Raw genomic sequence first — 8478 nt, forward strand, 5'->3', positions numbered from 1 at the left:
GCCTCTCCCGTTGCGGAGCACAGGCTCCGGACGCGCAGGCTCAGCGGCCATGGCTCACGGGCCCAGCAGCTCCGCGGCATGTGGGATCTTCCCGGACCTGGGCAGGAACCCGTGTCCCCTGCATCGGCAGGCGGACTCTCAACCACTGCGCCACCAGGGAAGCCCAGGAATATTAATTTAATCCTCTGACAACCCAGTCAGGTAGATACTATTATCACTGGCATTTTATAAATATGAAAACTAAGGCACAGAAAAGTTAAGTAACTGCCCAGTGCTACATGGCTGAAAAGTGGCAGAGCTGGGAGCCTTCCTGCTGCGCCTCAGAATCCTTGTCCCTAGAGCGATCCAAGAAGCCCCTACCAACTGATCAAGTTGGCACGCAGATTATAATCTATTTTCCCAACTCTAGCCTAATTCAATGCCTGGCACAAAAGAGGTCCCTTTACCCTTATTAAGTATCAGCTCCCTTTCATCCAGCTTCATGGTGTGTTACGAAGATCAAATCATTGGATGGGTATGGGCAGTGGAGCTGAACCTTCGCTGTAGTGGCATTTGGGGATGGATCATTCTTTGCTGTGGAGGCTGCCCTGTGCTCTTTACGGTATTTAGCAGCATCCCTTGTCACTCCCCAGGAGATACCAGTAGCACACTCATACCACCCCCCTTTGCCAGCTGTGACAACAAAAAGTCTCAGACCATTGCCAAATGTCACCCGGTGGGGGTAGGGTGGGGGGAACTGTACCCGGTTGAGACCCACTGGTGTAAGGGATGATTAGTCAGATTCCTCCTCCTGGACCCAAGGTAAGTCACCCCGGTTTCCTTTGCTTCTCACTGCTGCCAAGCCCCACCCTGTATTGTGAGATGCCTCCACCCCTGACTGTGTGGAATAAGAGGCAACTCCCCAGGAACCGCCTCTGCTGTTCTGAAACAGATCCCTAATAACGCTCCATTGTAAGGGTGTCACTGTTTAGTCCGGTAGGAATGGATGGGGGTGGAGAGCAACAAACAAGGCAGGGATGGGGAAATAACACAAGTTGCAGAGTTCTCTTGACAGTAGAGACATATTATAATACCTACCTCCCAGGGTTGTATGGAGGACTCAGCAAAGGCCTGGCATCTGGGAAGCACTCAGGTAAATAACCACTATCAACAGTAACAACCTGAACTTGTTATCCCTTCATTTAAGAAATACTCTTTCCATACCTTCTAGTTACCAGCAATGGTGTAATGGCTTTACTTAGATCATCCTACCCATAATACTTACAAGGAAGAAACTATTACCACATGGACAGTTTATAAATTTAAAATACGGAGCTTCAGTGAAGTTAAAATACTTGCCAAGTGCCGGCTACACGGCAGAAGAGGATTCAAGCCTGCAGCCACCGCAGCAAAGGAAACGCAGCTCGGCACAGTGGGAAGAGAGTCACACCCCAGCATCTCTGCTATTCACCCTTTGGTGGCCAGGAGCCCATAATTCAACCTCCCTGAGGCCCGAGTTCCTCATGTAAGATGAGGGGGCTACAGGAGAGTATGTCTGGCTCTAAAATTCCAGAACCCTCATCTGTTATCCCCTCTGCAACCTTCCTCCAAGACAAGCGGTGGTGATTCGTCATTAACTTAAGATTTTTTTTTAATGTTATTTAAGAAGAAAAAAAGAAAGGACTTCCCTGGCAGTCCAGTGGTTAAGACTCCCCGCTTCCAGTGCAGGGGGTGCGGGTTGGATCCCTGGTTGGGGAACTAAGATCCCACATGCCACGCAGCATGGTCAAAAAATTAAAATTAAAAAAAAAAGAGAGAGAAAAAGAAGATTACCTCTCGAACTGAGCGTTTCCCATTATAAAACCCCATTTTCTCGCTAAATACCGGATTCATGTTGTTTAAATAGCATTGCTAGAATGAGGGGGGGGAGAAGTAATGAACTGCTAAGCAAAAAATGCTCATCAGCTGGGGAAAAAGATATAAATTAATGAGGAAGAAGCACTAATAAACGATCACATCAGGCCAGCTTTCTCTAGAATTATGTTATTAACACAACACAGTGAAACAGCAACTGGTTGCAAGTGGAGAACAAAGGAGAACAATGAAGGAGAAAAAAGCAGTGGCCTGTTTACTCATGGAATCCCAAGAATGAGGAGCGGAAAAGAAACCCGGCCAGCAGAACATCCGCCATAAGTAACCAAAATAATAGGAACAGCAACTGTTAAGGGTTTTCCGTATATTAGCTCATTTAATCCTCACAACCCAGGAATTTAGACATTACCTCCATTTTATTGCTAAGGATCTACATCTAGAGAGGTTTGCTTCCTTGCCCACACAGTAAATGACCATGTCAGGATCTGAACCCAGATCTGACATCGAATCTTGTCCTCACGACCTCCACATCATCCTGCGTCGCTCTGGCTGGCCTCTGGTACACACTACCTCAAAATGTGGCCCAGTTCCATGGTAGATGGTGTCTTTTTGCTACAAGGTGTCTTTTTGCTACAAGGTATCTTTTTAATTTGAACTGAATATGCCTTCCTGAAAACTTTGTGCAAAAAGCACTGACTCTGCCTTTCCCCCACCCCCCAACCCTGTGACCCTGGTGTCCTACAGAACCAAACATCTCCCTCTTCCCCAAGGCAGCCCTTCGGGGATTTAAATGGATCACGCTGACACTTGACTTCTCCAGGATAAAAATCTCCCATCCTTGTCCTTGTCCCCCATTTGGCGAGGTCTCCAGACCCTTCCTATCTTAATCACCCTCTTCAGGACACACTTAAGTTTGACTATGAGACTCTCAGAGAACGGAACCCAGCCATCTCCTCCTTCATTGTAGGCTTCCTACTTCTCTTAATGCACTCCAAGAGCCTATTATCTGTATTGGCAGCCCGGTCACACATTGGCTTCTGATGGGCTTGCTCCCAGAAAACTAAGACCTCTCTAAGATTTTTTCAAAGTGGACTTCTTTAGCCAGTGTGTAACTCAGCTCCACTGTTCAACAATTGGTTGTTTCATAGCCGAATGCAACCAAACAGAACCCACAGACAAAACCCAAGGAAACTCATGTGTTCTGTCCCATTCCAAATTCTTCTTTCTTTGTGAGATAACTAATTGTTATCAGTTGGTCCAATAGGAATAGACATCCTGTTAGCCAATAAAATAATCATCATCTCTCATAAGCCCTTAGGTCTTTATTTCATAAACCATTCTCCTATCAATAACACAAAGGAGGACTTCCTTGGTGGTGCAGTGGTTAAGAATCCGCCTGCCACTGCAAGGGACACAGGTTCGAGCCCTGGTCTGGGAAGATCCCACATGCCGTGGAGCAACTAAGCCCATGCACCACAACTACTGAGCCTGCGAGCCACAACTACCGAGCCTGCATGCCACAACTATTGAAGCCCGCACACCTAGAACCCGTGCTCCGCAATAAGAGAAGCCACTGCAATGAGAAGCCCACATACCGCAACGAAGAGCAGCCCCCGCTCACCACAACTAGAGAAAGCCCGAGCGCAGCAACAAAGACCCAACACAGCCAAAAATAAATTTAATTAATTAATTAAAAAAAATAACACAAACTATTATTTTGAGCACCTATTATAAGACAGGCACCAGGCAAATTGATGATCCTAACCCTTATGATAATCCTGCAAGTTGGCATTATTATTTCCTTTTTCTAGATGAAGAAACTGAGGCACAGAGGAGTTTAGTGACCAGCCCAAGGTTTCACAACTACCTCATCACTTTCTTCCCTATAAGCACCAGGTCTGAGATTTAAATCCAGGTCTGCTAGATCCAAAGCTTATACTTTTTCTACCACAGCACAATGGCTTCTGAGTCACTGGTGCATTGGTGCATCCTGGGCTGCAGAGTTTCTATCTACTTACCCAATTTCTGTTGACTGAAATAAAAACACACAACGTGAGAACTGTGAGTTTCGGTTTTCTCTGGGGACTTACTGAGGCCTATAGCCAGGGAGACAGTCTCTCAGATAGCCCTGAGAAACTGTTCCAAAGAGGCAAGGAGGGAGGTCAGCATAGATGTGATTTTGGAGAAGGCGTACGTGCAATCAAGCACACACCTTGGTAGGAGGTTACTGCTAGTCATGATGAACAGATATCTCAGTTGATGATTTTAGTGCCTTTCTAAGTATGGGAAGATGCAAGAAATCGGGTTCATAAAATTTTCTCTTGAAAATATCTAACTATCTGAAGACCTGTTCTGCCAGTTTTCCCAGAGCGCAGAGTGCCTCATTCCTGATCCCTTCCCTGAACTCCTTTCAGGGTGTGTTAAACGTCAGCAGGTGCAGTGGCCAGTGACTCGATCCTTTTAGAGCCAGATGGTGAGTGACATTCATTGATTATCAAAAACATCCTAGGATCCCAGGGAGGGAGAGACCAAGGGGCTTGTCCAAGGTCCCAAATACTGGCCTTCTTTCTGAGTCTTCAGAAGCTATTCTCTCCTGCTCCTAGATCCAGGCACAGAGGACCCTTCCTCCTGCCTTACTAATCCATGCTCTTGTTTCTGGCTGAGGCTCCCAGAGCTCAGAGGTCCTCTGCAGGTCAGAGGGTTGGAGTGGGCCAAGTCACATCCCCTGCAGAGAAAACCAATCAATCTCATGTCGACCCACCTGTTCTCCAAAAAAGCAGCTGATCAGCCACCACCGATGAGAGGGAGGTAATTTAAAGGTCAAGCGAAGGCTGGATGTCTATCTGCCCTTCTTTCATGATAAATGTGTCTGAGATGTGAGCACAGCAAGATGGTGATATTTTAAGATGAGTAGCGTATTGGGAACACTGAATTCACCCAGCCTGTGGCGGCCCCATTTTATAAAATGCAGTGTCCAAGAGTTTCAAAAGGCAGAAACATGGAGTGAAAGCAGTGGAGCCCTAGAAGGCAGGGAACCCAGGACACAAGTTGAGTCTTGGCATCAGCTGCTGGTCTTTGGACTTTGCTGCTAGTGCCCTTTGCTTTGAGTCTCATTTTGCTCTTTTTTTGGGGGGGGGGGGGGCTTTTTTTTAAAATTGAATTCTAATTGATTTACAATGTTGTGTTAGTTTCAGGTGTACAGCAAAGTGACTCATTTATCTATATTTATATTAATATATATATTCACCTTCATATTCATATCTATTCTTTTCAGATTCTTTTCCCTTATAGGTTATTATAAAATACTGAGTAGATTTCCCTGTGCTGCACAGTAGGTCCTTGTTGGTTCTCTGCTTTATATATAGTAGTTTGTACATGTTAATCCCAAACTCCTAATTTAACCCTCCCCCCCTTCCCCTCACTTTACACATGTTTAAAATGAGGACACTGTGTGAGCTGTCATCGTAACGATGCTGTGACAAGAACATAGACTCGCCCCCTGGATTTCTAATCCCATGCTGTAAAGTGCTAGAGTTGCAAGAATCCTTAGAAAGCAACTAGCAGAGCAGGTTATAAGTAGCAGACCCTATTCTCAAAAGGAATCTTGTGTAGTACCCCAACATACCAAACTGATCAAACCCCAACTACTGTCCTGGTTGTCATAGAATCGGGGGCACAGAGCAAACACCAGACCTCTTTGAAACCTGGGTGTACCAGGGAACAGTCCAAAGACCATCCACCTAAGAGCCCATTTTACAAATGAGGAAACTGAGGCCCAGAGGAACGAAGTAACTCCAAGTCTCAAAGTGAGTTTAGGGCAGAATCCAGACTAGCGTTCAGGACTCACAGGCTCTAGGTGAGGGCACTTTCTACTACAACACACTGGGACGCTCAATCTTTTGTCTCTGCGTAACTATACATGCATGATATAAAATATAGTGTTCTAGAAGGTAACCTCTCATACCTTGGCTTCGATCAAAGCCAGTCTTCATGCCTGTTAATAGCATCAGCTAATATTTATTGAGCACTATCTATCAGGCACTATGCTAAGCATTTTCCTGTGCATCATGATCTCATTTAATACTCCCAATGAGCCTGTAAGGTAGCTGTTATTTTTATTCCCATTTTAGACATGAGGAAACTGGCAGTTAATCAAGTAACTTGCTCAAAGCCATACAGCCAGCAAGAAGTAGAGCCAGAGTCACATCCTCAGGAGGCCTATACTGGCAACCCCCATGTTTTCCCACCTAAGCACAATTCTTTTGGAAGAAAGGGACTCTCAGCCCACCTATCATTTCTTTTCTGTTTCTTCTTCTTCTTTTTTTTTTTTTTTCCAGTCTGGAAGGCCCCGCTCTGAGATGCAGAATCAACACCTTGGCTTCTTTTCTCCCCAATCTCCTCACCTTGTGTCTTAGGTGGGTGAGTCAGCAAACGGGTCAACCTTTTCCCGGAAGTGAAGTGGATGGCCTTTCGCATGGCCGCCAGGTGAGGGTCTCAGCAAAACTGTGTCCTCCACTGGCCTGACACACACTAGTGACCTGACAGGTCTCCCACTATCACTGAGGCCACCAGCAAGTCCAGTCAGGGCTCCTTAGAGCCCAAAGCACAGAGCCCTTACTGCAGCCAACTCCATGTTTCCCTCCCTCCCCCATTTCACCTGCGGCTCTTTCGTGTGCAGCAGTTCTGCAAGGTGGACAAGACAGCTGCATCCTTGGTTGTGCATACAACTTCTCTGGAGTTTCACTAGGTTATTGTCAAGCCTGAACCCCAACCTCAGCTTTGGAAGAACCCGCTTTCCACCAACCAATTTCTGCAGCTTTCACTTGTCCCTGATCTTTTCTGCCTTGACCCCCAAAATGCCAGCTCTGCACAAGGCTGCTGAGATAAAGGCTATATATAAATGCCAGGGCCCTGGAATTCCTATTTCGGAAGCAGTCGATACATTCCTGCGTAAAGGTCTCACTCAACTCCCCAAGCCTGCTGGGGACCTGGTGACTGGGTCCCATTAAAAAGGACCCAAAAAGGAAATGCAAGGCAGACACTGTCTACTCTGAAACACAAGTTAGCAGGAACAGCTGGGACCACAGACCCCAATGCCAGCTCAGTCAGTGCTGTTCCGCACTCCTAAGGGAACTCGGGTATCAGCTGAATCATCCTACAACCACATAACAAAATACAGTCCCGAGAAGCATAGTGTAGGATGATAAGTACTTAACAGCAAGGAATAATGTTCATGATTGTCAAGTGGACAAACCCTGTACTGAGAAAATAGCACATTTCATTTTTATGCTTTCAAAGCATATATATTTGTGCATCTGCAAATAGAATATACATTTAAAAATTAAAAGTAAGATGTTATTGTATGAACTGTGTTCTATCATGGTCTTTTGTTTTTTACTTAAAGTAGCATAAATGTCTTTCTGCACATGTGTGCGCCTGAACTCCTACGTTAGATTACTAGCGATTTGGCTCTTTCTCACTTCCATATTTTTGGTGGACAGCAGTTGACGCTGGTACACTCACATTCTACTTCTCCTCTGGGGAACAGCCATCCCACCCACACTGCTGTGGCAGGACAGCCATAGTGCTCCTGTCCCTGCCTCCCTCACTGCCACTCACCCCAGAGACTGGCACATGCCTCAGGCTAGCCAGGCAAAGTTCTCTGCTCCTCTGCGCAGAGTAGACGGCTCCGAGAGAGCCCCGGCCCAGTCTGAGCCTCTAAAACTTAATATCTGAATGTTGCCAGAGAGAGCGCCTTGCTCTTCCTCTGGAATTTCAAGCTGAAAAGATCATAATAAGCCAAGAATCGTTGGGAGATTTATTATGTTGCTTCTCCTATATAGAGAAATCCTGCCTTAGAATGAAGGCGAGACAGTGTGGAAAACAGAGCCAAAAATTGGAGAAAAAGCCCAAATCATTGAGATCCTGGATCCAGTCATGCCTGAAGCTGGAGTGATCCTAAAATTCCTCATCTTGTGATCCAACAGATCCCTTCTTAAACTCATTGAATTGGATTTCTATAACAGACCTAACACGTGTGTTTGCTAATCAGCAACTACATGTGTGTGTGTAATACTTTTTGTGAACAATGGTAAATAACCCCAATCATTCTTGAAGCTCTCAGTGGATTCCTCAATGCTCTCTTCTCTCACTTTATAGCACCAGTTTTGTACTCCATATTCCCACATATTGTTAATTAGTTCGTTTTTCATACGCCAATTCAATTTAAAAACAGAGGAACTAAATACACATTTCTCCAAAGAAGACATCCAAACAGCCAAAAAGTGCATGAAAAGATGTTCAACATCACTAATTATAAGAGAAATACAAATGAAAACCACAATGAGATATCACCTCATACCTGTTACAACGGCTATCATCAAGAAGACAAAAGATAAGTTTGGGCAAGGATGTGGAAAAAAGGGGAATTCTTGTACATGGTTAGTGGGAATATAAATTGGTGCAGCCACTACGGAAAACGATACATAGGTGCCTCAAAAAATTAAAAATAAATCTACCCTATGATCTAGCAATTCCACTTCTGGATATATACCCAAAAGAAATGACAACAGAATATTGAAGAGATCTTACGCTCCCCCATGTCTATTGCAGCATTATTACAATAGC

At 45.2% G+C, this 8478-nt stretch overlaps 1 pseudogene; it reads right to left on the minus strand.

Moving 5' to 3' along the window:
• Positions 1-6327, minus strand: part of LOC103083636 (myelin expression factor 2-like) — a 9036-nt pseudogene extending 2709 nt beyond the window's left edge.
• Positions 6328-8478: the final 2151 nt, after the last annotated feature.

Source organism: Lipotes vexillifer, unplaced genomic scaffold, assembly GCF_000442215.2.
Source record: "Lipotes vexillifer unplaced genomic scaffold, Lipotes_vexillifer_v1.1 scaffold121, whole genome shotgun sequence".
NCBI lineage: Eukaryota > Metazoa > Chordata > Mammalia > Artiodactyla > Lipotidae > Lipotes > Lipotes vexillifer.